The 14662-nt window shown below is 36.5% G+C and overlaps 1 protein-coding gene and 1 long non-coding RNA gene across 5 annotated transcripts in view; one reads left to right on the top strand and one right to left on the bottom strand.

Moving 5' to 3' along the window:
• LRP1B (LDL receptor related protein 1B) overlaps positions 1 to 14662 on the top strand; it is a 986195-nt gene that overhangs the window by 578407 nt on the left and 393126 nt on the right. The gene's annotated exons all lie outside the window — the stretch shown is intronic.
• Positions 1285 to 12373, bottom strand: LOC117669812 (uncharacterized). The gene is made up of 4 exons (XR_004592516.3): positions 12297 to 12373; positions 5969 to 6042; positions 2337 to 2387; positions 1285 to 1349 (listed from the first exon to the last, which is right to left on the bottom strand). It is a non-coding gene; the product is annotated as an uncharacterized LOC117669812 (long non-coding RNA).

The following is a 14662-nucleotide window of genomic DNA, read 5'->3' as shown; positions in this document are numbered from 1 at the left end:
GTCCGGGCGGGTGGGTGGAGCTTCCCACTGCTGCTACTACCAGTTCGCCTGAACCGGGGCGAACTGGTAGCAACCCACCACTGGTTAGGACTCTCCTTTTCAAAGAGATTCTTGGAATCTGTTTTCAGAACATTAAAGTAGCCATGTTGTTTCCCAGATTCATACGTCTGTTTCAGAAGCTGCTCTTCACTGTTTCTGCAAGCATATACGTATTCAATTCCTATGTTTTAAGGTGTGTATGGAGGGGAATTGGGCAACATAATGACAAAGCAGTGATTGTGTCTATGCATGCATGAGGGAGCAGGAGAGACTTAGAAATTGTTTCTCAGTTTTTTTTTTCTTTTTCCTTCATGAAATGTGTTGCTAGTAATTAAAGCATCAGAATGCATCTACATGCAGGCACACAAAGCAGATTATTAAAATAAATATTGCCTTTCTTCACTGCAGTTTTCTAATGTGTTTTAGGGTTACCTTTACCATAAATGCTGTAAAAGAACAATGGTTGTAATCAGTGGTGAAATCCATTTTTTTTTTTACTACAGGTTATGTGGGTGTGGCTTGGTGGGCATGGCAGGGGAAGGATACTGCAAAATATTCCCACTCCACTCCAGGGGAAGGATATGCAAAATCCCCATGTTGCAAAATTTTCATTCCCATCCCACCCCTTCTTTTTTTCCCCAAGAAAGCAGAAACAAGTCTAATGTTGACTCCTATATAGGAGACTCGATATTTGATTTATTTATTTTTATTTTATTAAATTTCTATACCACCCTTCTCCCGAAGGACTCAGGGCAGTGAACAGCCAGAAGATAAAACACAGGAAATACAAAATCTAAAATAAATTAAAACAAATTAAATAATTTAGGCTGAATTTTAAAATACCCCATAATTAAACAGATTAAAAATTTATGTTTAAAATTTAAATTGAAAAGAGGAGATGATTTAGGCCAGGCCAGCTTGATGAAATAAAAACGTTTTAAGTGCGCGACGGAAGGTGCGAAGATCCGGGATCCTCTGTATCTCCGGGGGGAGCTCATTCCAGATCGTAGGTGCCCCCACAGAGAAGGCTCTCCCCCTGGGGGCCGCCAGCCGACATTGTTTGGCCGACGGCACCCGGAGGAGCCCCTCTCTATGGGAGCGTACTGGACAGTGGGAGGCTATTGGTGGTAGCAGGCGGTCCCGTAGATAGAACGGGATTTAGAAGTAGTACTTTGCTTTTTTGCTGCTTCTTTCTTTTTTCAGTAAAAACTTTGAAGAGGGCATTATTAACTCTCATAAGTATTCATACTGCTTTGGCTGGAGTGACTTTTTTCCTAGATAGTTGGTGCAGTTTGGACTATGTTCAGAACCTATGGGAAAAGAAGCAACAGATGTCTTCTTAATGGTGTAGTAATTGCCAATCTCATCTAGTGTAATTCTATTCGTATTTAACAATTGAGTGGTTTGCTCATTATTTTTTTTTCAACTAATGTATGATTTTAGGGACAGTGGATACTTTAAACATGACATTTTATACTGGAAAATGGGTTTCAAAATCAAATTTCAAATTGGGGGGGATCTTGTTTGCTTAGCCCCATCTGGTCTGATAGAATAAAACTTAAGACAGAGAGAAAGAGAAAGATTTAAAATACTATAATGATAATTTTAATGATCCTTGAGGAAGTCGAGCTGAGGACCTGGAGTCACAAAATTAAAATACACATTCTACCTTTTCTCAAAGTCATTTCTTTAATAACTTTTCACCAGAAAATAAATCTATACTTTATTAAAATATTATACACATCTTTAAAATGTTAATTGGCTATTGCTTATGATCTTCATGAGATAGTAGTAAAATATTATTAAAATAGTGTATAATATATAAAATATTTATAACATTTATTAACTCTGAGGGACAGAATTTAGATTTCCATCGTCCACTTTGCCCTTCAATTATGATGCAGCAAAAAAGCAAATATGAAGTACAATGGGAAGGAAAATGGAGAGAAAATTACACGAACAATTCAAATATCATAGGTTAATATAATCATTACATATAGTTCCTTCCATAATGTAGTTCATCAAATGCTGGGTATTTCATAATACATTTATTGGTGCTAAATTATGCTTTAGTTTAACAGATTACTTGTTTGAAATAAATAGCCAATTTTGATTTACCATCTACACAGATGTAAAGATTGCTTTTTGAACGCATCATTACAAAATGTATCTCTATAAAACTGCATTTATTATTCAGCCTATATATCAAACAAGTATATAGTCTATCAATATGCTACTAAAACTCTTGTTCCTGTAACCTTTCACTAGGTGAAATAGTATATCATAGGGCAAAGTACCTCAAATGGGCTAACTTAGAGAATGTATCCAAAATTCAGAACTCATGACTCCTGTGGAATTAAAATTGGCATAAAATAGTTTATGACATAATACAAAATGTCACAAAAGATTTATTCTGCTAATGTTTGAATGTACTACACAGTCCAACATGGACTATTTTCAAGGCAGATATATCCCTGAATTTATTCCAACTTTTCCAGGGAAGGTAGTATATTAGAAGCTCTGACATTGTTGAAGGCATTGAGGAATCTGCTAAGGAAATATCTCTGAAATGACCAACTGGTGTTCATGGGCTGTCTAGTCTAATACAAATTTGCAATCATTTGGAAGTACCATCAACCAAATGCAAAGTTTAAGTGAGATATATGAATCTTTTTCTTTGGATCTGGCCTAAGCATGGTGGCAAAGAAGTCAGCGAATGAATGAATGAATGAATGAATGAATGAATGAATGAATGAAAATAATGAAAATGGTTAAATGAACAAATGAAAATAATGAAGATGAATGAAAATAATGAAAATGAATGAATGAATGAATGAATCAATGAACAAACAAATGAATGAATAGAATGAAAAGAATCAAAATGAATGAATAATATGTCAGGTTTAAATACATGGCATGCATTATCTCAAAAATATTCATCACTGACAAAACTTTAAAATGCATAAAATAGGGAAAAAACCTAGAATGTGCATGTCTTAATTTTCTATTAGAGTTCACTTAACTTGGAATTGTTTCTTTTCAATTCCTTCCTGGCCCAAGGTCAGGGCAATAATGTAAAAAAACTGCAATGTTTAATCTACTTTTCTTCTATTATCTTTTTTGTTTGTGTTCATGGGTATGTATGTAGCACAAAATATAAGTAGAACAGTAATAGTATTTAGATTTTTTTTTCTATTTAGGAAGATTTATTAAGGTTTCTGGGTTCTTAAGATAATTGGATAGAATGTGGAAACTGGAAGGGGGGGGGGCAGGAAGACCACTACAGAAACTGTACAATGTTTCAGTAAATATGTTTTAGCCGTCTAAAAGAAGATGGAAGAGTGGCTAATGGTGATAATATGCAACTAGGTAGAAAATTAAGTCTTTGAGTAAACACACAATATAACCTCTTTTATGTAACTTCAGTGATCAATATAAACAGAGGCTTATTTCTGTAAAAAAAAAGTTTTATAAATAAATGGCTAGAGTTCATTGAATAATATACATCAATGAAAAAAAAATCACTAGGAAAGAATAATAAAATTGACACTATATAATGTCTTTATACAGTCAGTGAAGCTACCTTGTGTAGATTATTGCCTATAGCTCTGATTACCAAATTTCAAAAAGGGAATTATAGAAATGATAGATGCACCAACATTGATTATAGAAGAGAACTGTCCTCTCTTTAAAGATGTCCATGTATGAATATTGATCCTGACACATTCTATATATGTGTATATAAATTAGAAGCAAAGGGAAAATTGATAAAATCATGTAGTATATGCACCAGAGAATTCAACATGCTCAAAATTGATCAGCAGAATGTTGTATTTTGGAAGGTTTCCCTCTTCCCAGTTGTGGTAGAGTTGGGGTTAAAGTAATCCAAAAATGTCCCTCCTATAATATTTCATCCTAGGTTGACTATGTGCCTCTGATGTAAACAAAGTGTCTATCTGAATGGGTTTTGTTCTTGTTTGGTTTGGGTTTGGGTTGGGTTGGGTTTTTTTTTGTCTGCTCACAGATTTGCTACTCATGATGGTTTCTTACCATTCATAGCAGTATCCTGTGTAATATAACTTGTTGGTAATCCATATGCATTGTTTATGAACTATGTACAATCATTTAGCGATTTTACTATTAGGGCAAACAACATTTCAGAGAGAATCACAATCAATGGATTCATTCTCAGCTGATCCAGAAAAAATAGCAGATCCTGCACTTGCAGGAAAATGCTGGGAAGAAAATAAAGAATTCAGTGCAAATATTCTCTGGAAGAATCCAGTCAGGTTGTGCAAAAGCAGGAGCATATTGTTCCTAAGTGAGTTCTGCGATATGTTTAACTGTAGTTATGCCAAGTATTTACCTGAATACATTTTCAAGATGAAATTTATGCAGACAAACCTAAACAGATGATAAGTCAGATGGAATGAAATATATATTTTTGTTGACAACAGAGCTGTAAATATTATTCTGTGTTCTGGGAAAAGAAAGCTGCTAGTCAGTAGCTCATCTTCAGCTCAATAGGAAAGTGAAAAGAAAATTCACAGTTCCCTTGCCAATATGAAGCAATTTCACAAGGACTGATATGAATCTTCTTGAATGGTATAAGATCTGCCAACATTTCAAATCATTAGAACTATATTTCCCTTGATAATTGCCATTAATTTTCTATTCTGTTCAGTCTGTAATGGATTGTTTGCTTTGGCAACTGAGACAGTTGATATATATATATATATATATATATATATATATATATATATATATATATACACATATACATACACATACACATACACATACACATACACACACACACACACACACACACACACACATATATATATATATATATATATATATATATATATATATATATATATATATATATTTATGTAAGTTTTCACGGGTATGTATGTGTGTATAGTTAATATTTCGGGTTTCTTCCCGTGTAATTGTGGATATATATCCCTAAAAGGGATATATCCACAATTACACGGGAAGAAACCCGAAATATTAACTACACACACACACACACACACACACACACACACACACACACACACATATATATATATATATATATATATATATATAAGAAACTTAGCTTCCTGTTCTGATTAAAAATTATATAGAGGGTTGCTTATTTTGCTAATAGAGGGATAACTGATAAACCAATTGCTTTACCATGCAAAAATCATGTTATACTCACTCTGAAATCTTTAGAAAGGATACAGATAAGTATAATATAAATTACTGCTTTTAAATTCTGAATAACTTATATCTGTATATAACTCATAAGGCAATGTCTTCTTCAAAGTTTGTCATGCTAGATCACATGGAAATAGAATAGAATGGAATGGAATGGAATGGAATGGAATGGAATGGAATGGAATAGAATAGAATAGAATAGAATAGAATAGAATAGAATAGAATAGAATTCTTTATTGGCCAAGTGTGATTGGACACATAAGGAATTTGTCTTGGTGCATACGCTCTTGGTGTGCATAAAAGAAAAGATACATTTGTCAAGAATCATAAGGTACAACACTTAATGATAGTCATAGGGAAATACTCAATATAAATCATAAGGATACCAGCAACAAGTTTACAGTCATACAGTCGTAAGTGGGAGGAGATGGGTGATAGGAATGATGAGAAGATTAATAGTAATGCAGACTTAGTAACTAGTTTGACAGTGTTGAGGGAATTATTTGTTTAGCAGAGTGCTGGCGTTCAGAAAAAACTGTTCTTGTGTCTAGTTGTTCTGGTGTGCAGTGCTCTATAGTGTCCTTTTGAGGGTAGCAATTGAAACAGTTTATGTCCAGGATGTGAGGGGTCTGTAAATATTTTCCCAGCCCTGTTTTTGAACTGGTTTTTTTTTTGAACTTTTTGAACGCATATCTTTGGCAACAGTTGGTTCATTTACCTGCCTCCTGAGACCAAACTTTTCCCATAGAGGGGGTGTACTGTATATGAAACTTTTTTCTCTGTTGTATAGCACTGATAACAATAACACACACAAAAAAAAACAAAAAACAAAAAAACCCATCAGTGACTAATTAATAACCGGCAAAACGTATCTGATTCAAAAAGATCTATGAAAGAAATAACACAACGAAACTATAGGCCAATAACATGCTTACCTACAGTGTTAAAACAAATCTTGTCTAAAATGCTACTAAAATTTCACATTTATGTGGATGATCTGAAGCTTTATGGAAAATCAGAAATCGAAATCCATATATTGGTAAACACTGTAAGAATTTTTTAGCACAGGAATTTGCCTAGAGAAATGTGGTACCGTAGCAGCGTAAAATCACAAACAGTAATGAAACTGAAATGCCAAATAGGCAAATCATTAGAAGCCATCAGAATGATGCTTACAAGTATCTGGGCATTTTACATTTGGATAACATCAAACATGGACAAATTAATAATGTAATGAGTAAAGCAGAGGTGAAATGCTCCCGGTTCGGACCGGCTCGGGTGAGTAGGTAGCGATGGCGGTGGGCAGTTCGGAGAACCAGTAGCAAAAATCCCTGCCCCCGCCCCCATGCCCAGCTGAGCCGCACGATCATCAGAGCCTTTTTTTTTTTGCTTTTAAATGGCTCTGACGATCCCAGCTGAGTTGCCTGCTAATCGGTAGCAAAAATCCCTCCCCCTCCTCCCCTCAGCTTGCTTACCTTAGCTGCTGGTCGCAACACCTTGCTGTAATCCCTGCAATCCATTGCATTAGCAAGCAACTGAATCTCCCTGCCTGCTTGACTGCAGGCAGGGAGTTGTGGACTTCAACTCTCAGAATTCCTCAGCCAACAAAGCAAAGCTGGCTGAGGAATTCTGGGAGTTGAAGTCTACAAGTCTTAAAGTTGCCAAGGTTGGAGACCCCTGTTCTATTGGGTAAGTTTTCCCCCCCTTTGGGAGCTTTAAAAAAATAGTTAATTGGGGTTTTTTTTAGTTGTTCTTTTTTTAGACCTAGCCATTTAAAGTTTAGAAAGTTTTAAATTTAGCTGCTTTTATATAAAAATAAAAATAAATAAAAATAAAATAATATTTGTGCAGCTTTCTGAGATTTAGTGTGTTTCTGTAGTGTTTCACTCTAACTACACAAACACACAAAATCTCACAAAGCTGTATGTTGAACTTTGTAACATGTAAAGTGTGAAAGTTGTTTTTTTGGGCTTTTTGTGGCTCTGTGAGGTCCTGCTTGTTGCAGGGGCCATTTTGGGTCTAGCACAGCTGCTTTTATATTGTGGGTGAGCCAGTTGTGTTGTGTTGCGTTTTGTAGGTTAAAAAAGGGCAAAGAAGTGACATTGACTTGGTCACGCCCACCTGATCAACAAGCCACACCCTCCCAGTCACCTTACCACCAAGCCACGCCCACTAATTAAGCCACGCCCACAGAACCGGTAGCAAAAAAATTTAGATTTCACCCCTGGAGTAAAGAATACATCTAAATAATGAGAAACTCTCTGAAAACAAAATTGAACAGTGGAAACACCATCAAAGCCATCAATACCTGGACCATACCTGTGATATGAAATGGAGTTCTTAACTGGATATAAGCAGAACAGGTTGAAAAACAATATAAAAGCAAGAAAATGGATGATTGTTCAGTATGCATTATATTCCCATAGTGATATTGATTGATTACACCTGCCGTGCAGAAATGGAGTTTATTACAAGTCAAACAAACTGTTGAAGAAGAAATTGCCTGATGTAAAAGACAGTAATGTAATAGAAAGACAAAAAAAATGTTGGCAAGGAAAATCATTATATGGCCATTTTTGTACAAAGTATCGAGAGAAAAGTGGATAAAGATAAAACCTGGCAATGGCTTACAGCCAAAACATTTTTTAAAAAAAGAAAGAAACTGAATGCTTTATTTGACTGCAGCTGTGATTTTACATTTTTGTGTATATAGTAATAATAATAAATATCTAAACAGTCTAAACCAGGGGTGTCAAACTTGTGGTCTGCAGGCCAGAGGCATCATGTGCTGGCCACACCCACCCTCATTTTAGCAAAGGGGGAAAAGTCACAATATGTCATGTGACGACCTGACACCGTGAATTTGACACCCCCAGTCTAAATCATTTAGCTAACTGAGCAACTAACGATAATAATGAATCAAACAACATCTAGCTATCCCAGATACTTGGGAAAGACTTGATAGGTGGACAAAAATGCCAAATCCATCCTAAACATCTGGCTGAGTGTGTGATCAATAGTAATTTAATTCCTGGGACCTCTGGGCAGTTTACAATTGTCAAAGCATTTAAAACAAAGAACAATTCAAAAATAGCACAAAAGAACAATGATTGAAAGCAAACAAACAAACCGTGGGAAGAGAGAAGATGAGAAAAGGGCATCAACCATCCTCTCCAAAGCCCTGGGCAAAGAACCAAGTCTTTTAAAGCCTTTAAAAATCCCAGTAGGGTGGGAATCCTGAATCTCAAAGTTAACCTCAATCCAGAGGCATGTGGATTTGTTTCCACAGAGGCTTTTAAGAACATTTTGAAATGCTATGAAGGCCTTGGTTGACTGGTTGGTTGGATGGATGGATGGTTACTTCATGAAAATAAGGAGATATGTGGGGACCAAGCATGTATAGGGAAAAGTGTCTGAGATTCCTTTTCTTTCTACTATTAGTTGACATTTTATTCACAGTGTTGTTACTAATTGGAAAGTAGAACGAAAGGGAAAGTAGATGTTATCCTGGCCTAAACTTACTCTTTTCATTTGCCTTTTCATTTACTGCTCCATTGTTATGCATACAAAAAGACATGCAGACTTGTAAAATAGGTTATAATGGAAGAGAGGTAAATTTTGGTCTTAGTTTTCTATAGTTCATCAGCTCATCTGATACCGGAGAATAATTCTTAGGGGTCCATGAGGAAGTTGGAATCAAAAGAGAAAGTAAAATGTTAGTCCAACCTTCCAGCTTAAAAAATGCAGCCTTCTAAAACAGGGTCCCCCCCCCTCTCCCTCCCTCCCCCCCTCCCTCCTTGTGTGTGTGTGCTTGTGTGTGTTTGTTTGTAAAGGTAAAATGGTCTTAGGTCTTTTTTCATTTTTAAATTATTTTTATACAGCTTATCAAAATATAAAATAGAAATGAAAAGTGGGAAAATGGGTAAAGGGTAAAAAAGAAAGAAAAGCATTGCCTTTTGATTCTTTTTAACCCAGTAGAATAAAATAGCACAGCCTCAACTTTTTATTTTTACATACTTATCATGTAATAGCCAATTCTACAACAACAAACTCATCTAATCAGCATAACCCAAAGTTTTCTCTTATTTTTCTAAAGAACAAAGTCCAGTAATGCTTTCCAAGTAGAAACAAAGTTGGATGTATTATTTTCTTTGATTAGAGCAGTTAATTTAAAATGGAGTCTTAGCTCGTGTAGAAGTTTAAAATACCTAAACTCTCTTTTATATCCTATTTTTTTTTCTATTGAGGGATGGAAGTTAAGGAGCAAAATGTGTCCCTGTGTCAAATCTCAGGAGATAAAAGTCTCTTGCATCAAATTAAGTGTTGTGATCTGGAAAATAACTGATGATCTATTATGACAGAGAGAATCATATCTGCCAATAGCCAAGATGAGGTATCTTTGTGCCTCCTGCTTCCAATCAATCAAAAAGTCAATTTTCATTAAAATGTAATAATTACAGCTATAGTTGTTTTAATTAATGGCTGAAAACAGGTGTAGTTATTAAAATTCATATTTTAATTGTTTGTTACATCTTAAAATACCACAATTTTGAATACCCTCCAAATATGTCTATTTCTGAACTGAGATTTAAGCTCTGAGGGAAAAAAAGTTTAGATAATGTTAAAGTTTGTTCTGAGTGGAGCAGCTTATAAACCCGATGTCAACTCTGAAGCTGACCTGACCAAAGCCATCTTGGAGCTTCTGTGTTGCCACACTGGAGCTGAGGGATAGGGAGGGGGGATTAGAGATAGCTGGGGTTTTGTAGCCAAAATAAAATACTTTCTCTTGGGAACCAAGGACGTTCTCATACCTGGTCAGAGGAAGGAGTAGTAATGTTGCCAGGCAACCAGGCAGTGCCTTGATTGGACCATGTGATTGATTGTTTGGGGAGGGGGAAAACTTTTACTTTTTTTTTTTAATTTGATTTATATGCCGCCCTTCTCTGGAGACTCAGGGCGGCTTACAGTGCGTTAAGCAATAATTAGGTGAAAACCGCGGGAACCTTCAGAATCGATTTTCACTAGCCTGTGTCAATAGGACATATCAAATAAAACTATTCTTTGAGGAATCTACCTGCCTCAGAGTTTTGTTTGTTGTGGGTATGTTACTTGGAACCCTGACATTAAACCGACTCGGACACCCAGCAAAATAAAGTGCAAGGGACAACAGCTGATTAGGACACCGGTTGTTAATCTGTATTATTTGTAATTCCTAGGCAATTTCCAGCATTTAATGGGCAAAATGAATATCACATCTAAACAGTGTTGAATAAGGCTCTGCAAGTTTAAGTGGATTTAATTTACGTGTTAGGAAATACAATTTGATATTTCAGCCAGGGACAACAAAAGCAGTGTTAAAATGTTCTTAATAACATTTTAAGATACAGGCTAATTAGTCTGTACATAATTTGCCTCTAAATTAGATATTGCCACATAGGGTCTAAAATGCAACGTAGGGTTTTTAGTAGTTGGTTCGGAGATGTAGTTGAATTACCAGGGAGCCAAAACAGGGGGAATTTAAAAGGAAGCATTAGTATTATAATCAACTTGCTGAGCAATAATTTGGTTATAAAATTCAAAGAAATTCTGTTTATTTGTTCAGCAAAAATAGTACAGAAATTAAATGCCTTATTCATTAAAAATGCATCTACTAGTTAAGTAGGGTTGTTGTTATGGTTGATAATTATACTTAGGAAAGTATAAAATATGGTTTTTAGGGAAAGGGAAAATTTGGTAATTTATCAGAACTTTATTACATTAATTAAAGAGTACTGAATTAATGTAGTGCTAAAATGCCGCAAATATATAACCATATAATATATTATTCAATGAACTATTTTGTAAGTCATATTAGTTCTCCTTTTTATTTCTTCCAATGCAATGGAAGATTGGAAATAAATTACATAAAGGGACTTTTGACTATCTGTATATATGTCTGCCCGGCATCAGGATAACACTGCAAAAATAGATCAAGACCAAATTTGGTAAAAGGGAATAAAGAATGACAAAAGAAAATACGATTTTGAAAATGATCCCAATCCAGTAAATGGTGCAAAAATTATTTCTATAGAAGAAGCACTTGGATTACATCTCAGGAGGTAGATGATTATTCTGGTGTAAGCCACTCCCCTTATTTATATGAGCAAGAGGAGAACTTTTGCTACCCATCTTATGCTTCTTAGTCACGTGTGTGTCAAGAGTTCCAAGTAACATACCCATTGCAAACAAAACTCTGAGGCAGGCAAATTCCTCAAAGAACAGGTTTTTTGAATATGTCTTTGGCGCAGGCTTGTGAAAACCAACTTTGATTCTTCCCGCGGTTTTCACCTAATTAAAAGTAAACATTTGTCACTTTCTCAAAACAATCATTCACATGGTCCAATCAGGATACTGTCCAGTTGCTAAGTGACTCCCCTCCTTCCAAGCACCTGCAGGAATGTCCTTGCTTCCCAAGAGAAAGTATTTTGTTTTGACTACAACACTCCAACTACCTCCATTTCCTCCCCACTCCTTATCCCTCTTCTTCAGTGTATCAGCACACAACAGATGCAACAATGAGGACATAAACAGAAATATGTAGTAAGAGCAGAATCCAACTGACCTTCAATGGGGAAAAGTGCTTTACCCTCAGAATTACTATTTGGTTATAAAAGAAAATTTCTGCCTTGCCTCTCCTATTCATCTCCCAGTCACTGTTAACATAGAATATGTAATTTCTTCATAACATATTATACATACTTAAAGAAACCAGCTTCTTATAAGCAGCAGTTACTCACTTCTATTTAATAGTGATAACTTCAAATTTAGCATGATCTATTGGAATATGTATCTGGTGTTTGTTTATTTTTTTATCTCATTTGATTTATTGTATATCCCACCTATTATTTTTACAAATAACTCAAGGTGGCAAACATATCTAATACTCCTTCCTTCTCCTGTTTTCCCTACAACAACAACAACCCTGTGAAATGGGTTGGGCTGAGAGAGAATGATTGGCCCAAAAGCATCCAGTTGGCTTTCTTGACTAAGCTGGGACTAGAACTCACTGTTTCCCGATTTCTAGCTTGAGGTTTTAACCATTAGGCCAAACTGGTTCTTGGTCATTGTATCCTTTCCCACTCTGTCATAACTGCTCTGGGTTCTCCCTCAGAACAGGATTTGCCTATTGTGACGTAGAGCTGCGGTCACAGAACAGAGGCTGAAACAGAACCTGTCTCCATGATCCCTCTGAATTCTTTGGCTCCAATCTCTGATGCTCAGCCTCTGAGGTATAAGCAATGCCATCACCATCGAGAGGTGTAACCATATGCTGAACACTAGGAAAGCACAGATCTCAGGATGGAGTTTTTGGTAGAAATCGTCTCTCGGGAGTCAAAACGATGATGAGCATTAGCTGAATCTGGGAAGGAGACAGAGGTTAGGATTTTTATAAAGTAGCATGGTTGGACTCAGTGCCTGAACTATTCCCCTAGGTATTTCAAGCTCTACTAGGGCCACAACCACTCTTCTAAATTAACCTTTCTTATAATGCTTACTACCTTTGGATTCACAGCTGGCTGGAATAACTCTTTGGCACTATCTCGAACAGGATTTTTTCTCAACAGCCAGATCCTGTCTGACTTCTGCTTCTAGAGGCATGGCTGGCAGTTTTGCAGTCCAAGGAGCATGGCAGCCATTTGCCAGTGCCCATCCACTAGCAAAGAGGATATTGGTAGGTTGCTGCTATCCAGGATTCCCTGCTCCTGCCCCTCAGCCCTGCCCCTCATCCTAGGACAGTTTTGGTGAACCTTTTTGGCACTCAGTGCCAAAACAGGAGCGGGTGCACATGGGGGAGCGCCAGAAACTGGAAGAGCAGTTTCCTGGCGCACATGCATGTGCCAGGAAGTTGAGCTTCCAGTTTTTGGTGTGTGCATTCACACCGGTCACCTGGTTTCTCAGCTTTGGGTGCACATGCGCACACAAAGACCAGCTGGCCAGAATGCATGCTCATACTGGAAACCGGAAGCTCAGCTTCCCAGCATGCGCATGCGCGGCAGGGAGCTGCTCTTCCAGTTTCTGGCACTCCCACGTGCACAAAAACCAGCTGGCCGGTGCGCACATAGAGCAATGGGTGATGGCTGGCATGTCCGGAGAGATGACTCTGCACGTGTGCCATAGGTTCACCATCACGGTCCTAGGAGCTCAGCTGAAGAGGGCCATATAAACACAGAAAGTGAACCAGGTTTGGCTTGTAGGCTGAATCCTGTTCTAGAACTTTGTTAGTTGACTGTCTTCATCCCTGCACATATTTCTCTTGTGTGACAGATATCCTGCCCCCCCATTTGCTTAATCTTACAGAAATTTCTAAGATAGAAAGGAGGCTTAAAAATGTTGGTTGTAATAGGGAGATAAATTACCATTAAATATATTTTATTATAATCTATATGTTATATGTACTTACCTAGGGTTAAAATATTCCTCTGGGATCAGAGGGCCCCATCACATTAGCTTTTTGTAAGGCACTTAAAACCTGGCTATTCCCCAGGCTGTTCCTCCAAGCATTTGGTCTGGGACATTAAGCATCTATGCTGATTAAATGGTTGTTGATGTGTTGTTGCCTGGTGTTTTTCCTGGATCCTAGACGTTGGTTATTTAATGGTTTATTATTTCATGATATTTAGGTTTCAGCTTTTGTATGCTGCCCATCATCAGTTGCTGATATGGACAGTCATATCAATCATCAATCAATCAATCAATCAATCAATCAGGCAAAGGTCAAAATACTGATTCTGAATTAAAAGGAAGAAGGTGGGAGCAGGATGAAAGTTTATGAAAAGATTGAAAGCTGTGAATAATATACCATATCAGGCATATTACAAAGGGCCATTATCAATGGTCATCCTTAGAGTAGAGCTACAGCTTCTTATGTATTTGTTTGTTTGTTCATCAAAGCAATATGAAAAAAAAATAATAATAATGTTGGTTGACTATTTGGCACAATTAGGGAAATTACATCTTGGATTCCAAATGGCAATAATATGGTAAAATTTCTGGAATCTCTTTGCTATTATATAGTAGTTGTTTAGATTTTTGCAACCCAGATATGGTTATGATTCAATATGCAATAATTATTGTTTACTAATTTTTTCACTTTTTTGGTACTGTATGAGAGAGACTGGCAGAGCCAAGGGAAGATTTAAATGAGGCATCAGTTTAGTATTGTTACATAGTCACAAAAGAACAAAGTCCCTTGAATGCCATTGGCCTTTATCTAGTTCTGTCTAGGTAGAATCCATTAGCCTGAGAAGATTCCTGTGCATAGGTTTTAGCAATAAATCCATAAATTAGAACCTTCATGTTTGGATTTGACAGGTACTTCAACATGTGCTTAGTTTGTAAATCTTCCTGCATTTTAACTTCTTTTCTCAAAGTA

Source organism: Pantherophis guttatus, chromosome 1 (genome assembly GCF_059756535.1).
Source record: "Pantherophis guttatus breed Tessera chromosome 1, ASM5975653v1, whole genome shotgun sequence".
Taxonomy (NCBI): Eukaryota; Metazoa; Chordata; class Lepidosauria; order Squamata; family Colubridae; genus Pantherophis; species Pantherophis guttatus.
Note: the sequence above shows the minus strand (reverse complement) of the source record. Positions and strands in the feature narration are given on the sequence as shown.